The 2871-nt window shown below is 46.8% G+C and overlaps 1 pseudogene; it reads left to right on the top strand.

Annotated features, from left to right (window-relative positions):
- Positions 1–412: 412 nt before the first annotated feature.
- LOC146798376 (18S ribosomal RNA) lies at positions 413–1797 on the top strand (annotated as a pseudogene).
- The last annotated feature ends 1074 nt before the right edge of the window (positions 1798–2871 follow it).

Below are 2871 nucleotides of genomic sequence, written 5' to 3'. Positions count from 1 at the left end.
TTTTTGGTCTATTGGAGGAGCCCATCTCTCAAGACGTCCTCCTCACCGAGCAGAGCAAAGCTAAGCTGCCTTGCACATTGCCCCCTGGGGGCCTGACTAGAGTTCATGCGGGGTTGTATGGTGCTAGAATTGGCACAGTGTACCATTCCATTGCCCTTTCTCTATCCAATGCATTTCTGTAGAAACTCGGAATTATTGTTCAATGAGGTGTCCTTGCCTTACTCAGGTTGCAGCTAGGCCCTGTCTCCCCATTCCATCGTCACAGAGCAGGCAGAGCCGCAGGTGCCAGTGGGATCACTCTGTCCAAACAGTGTCTCTATGTGGCAGGGCCTTTTCACCCATGCATGCTCCTAATGGGGGTGTGAAGGTCAATCTAGGACAGGTGTACAACTCCTACTCCTGCAGGTGCATCTATCTGGTTGATCTTGCGGGTAGCATATGCTTGTCTAAAAAATTATGATAAGCACATGTAAGGAGACACAGCTAGTAAAGAGAAACTGCGAATGGTTCATTAAATCAATTATGGTTCTTTTGAACAACTGTGGTAATTCTAGCGATTAAACATACCAACAAGCACTGAACTCCCTGGATGAATTCATTTATCAGATTATGACCAATCTAGTTTTGTCTGTCCGCTTTAGTGTCACTAGATAATCTTGTGCTGATCACACATTCCCATGACAGCAATGACACATTTGGATGTCTGCACTATCAAATTTTGTTAGTGGTTGCTGTACCTGTCATGGTGACTACAGGTAGTAGGAAATCAGGATTCAATTCTAGAGCGACAGCCTAGGAACCGGCTACCACATCCAAGGAAGGTAGCAAATGCACTCCCGGCTTGAGGATGTAGTGATAAAAAATAACAGCACATGCATCTTTTGAGGCCCTGTAATTTGAATGAGTAGACTTTAAACATTTAATGAGGATGCATTGGTAGGCAAGTATGGAGCCAGCAGCCACTGTAATTCTAACTCCAATTGCAAATATTAAAGCTGTTTATTTTAAAAGCTCTGAGTAGGATCTTGCTTTTGCTGACTTGCATTCAGGTGGTGTTATTCCCATGACCCGCCAAGCAGCTTACAGGAAACCAAAGCCTTTGAGTTTCAGGGGAAGTAAAATTGCAAAGCTGAAGCTTGAAAGAATTAATGGAGGGGAACCACTAGGAGTGGAGCTTGTTGCTTAATTTGATTCAACACAAGAAACCTCACCTACCCCAAGAACGGGCAGACAATTGTATAGCTCTTTCTTGAGTACGTAGGCGGCGGTCCATGGTCGATCTTAGTTGGTGAAGTGACTTGTCTGTTTAAATCTGAGACAGAACAAGACTCCATGCTAACTAGTTACATGGCTTCCAGTGGACTGCAATCAGCTTCTTAAAGGGGCAAGTGGCATTCAGCCACACAAGATTGAGTAATAACAGGTTTGTGATGCCCTTGGATCAGGCTGCATACACTTTACACTCAATGGATCAGAATGTGTCTACCCTTTGCATCAGTTGCGGTTAACCTGCTGAACCTAGCTTGTGATAGGGATCGGGGATCACCGTTATTTCCCATTAACAAAGAATTCCTATTAATTGTGGGTCATAAGTTTATGTTGTTGAAGTCCCTGCCCCATGTGCAAGCTGCCTGCCGTTACTCCTGATTGGATGGCTTAGTGAGGTTCTTGGATTAGCTTCATCAAGCGCTGGCAGTTGCCTTGGTAGGGAACTGAGAAAAGGATCAAACTTCACTACCTAATGGAAGTAAAAGTTGTAACAAGGTTTCCATAGGTGAACCTGCGGAAGGATCTTTAAGAGCGGACCAACCCGAATGTCAAAGGCAACAGAGTGAACCTCAGGGCTGGCTCCCAGATAGAACCCAGGCACACGGCTCTGTTACTCTCCTTGTGTGCTGGCCACTTGGGCTAGAGCTCCTCTCCCTGGCAAGGAGGACCTGATGACGCACACAAGGCCCAGGGACAGGGTTCCCTTGCTGCGATGCCTGGGAGAGGACATATGTGACAGAAAGCTTTCCCAGATAGAACCCATGCACACCCAGCACGATTCCAGGGGACCAAATTGCAGTACCGCCATCGGCTGGGCCTGAAAGAGAGAGACCTTGCCACCTGGGCCTTCTCATGCCTGATGCCAGGGCTATCCAGGCTTTGAGGGATCAAGGAGTGGCCTGCCCTGTGTGTCAGAGTTGTCTGGATTGGGATGAGTTGTGGCCATCACTAAACTCCCTTGCTCCTCTTGGTAGAGAAACCATGCCTCCTGGAGATACTCTGGGTGCTAGCCCCAGTGCTCACATGTGGCTGTCACTTCGAGGGGCAGAAATGGAGATGGCCCTGGCTGCTTGTGCGCACCCTAGTGGTGGTTGTGTCAGTAGTACCAATTACAAGGGATAACCTGCTTCTCCACTGGCGGAAATGACAATTTCCCCTCCCCACAAGCAGAGCATGAAGGTTCACCCTTCAGAATATTATAATTAATTACACAATGCTTGTGTAGTGCCAGGCAGCAAAATAACATATTGGTGGGCAGGTGAGGCGTTTTCACATGGACTCGGCCCACTGGCATTTTCTGCAGACATGTGATTTGAGAAGTGAAAAGAGTGAAAGTTTTGGGGTTGTCCGGTTTAGTTACTCGGCAGATACACAATATCCTTCGTTTTCATTATTACACCCGTTTTGCAGCATTTTTCTTAGTTTTGCACTAAATCTTTTGGTCTGGAGAGCCTTACACCACAGAGCCCAGATTGGGAGACGTGATCCGGAGTGCCTTGAAGCCCAAATAATGGGCTCTGTGTAAGTGATGCGCATTCATTAATGTTGGTATGCTTTGCTTTCTGTGCTGCAAAGTCGAACCCAAAGAACTTTAATTGTACT

The sequence above is a fragment of the Triturus cristatus genome, chromosome 9 (assembly GCF_964204655.1).
Source record: "Triturus cristatus chromosome 9, aTriCri1.1, whole genome shotgun sequence".
NCBI classification, from domain to species: domain Eukaryota; kingdom Metazoa; phylum Chordata; class Amphibia; order Caudata; family Salamandridae; genus Triturus; species Triturus cristatus.
The sequence above is the reverse complement of the archived record's forward strand: the minus strand, read 5'-3'. Positions and strand labels throughout refer to the sequence as shown.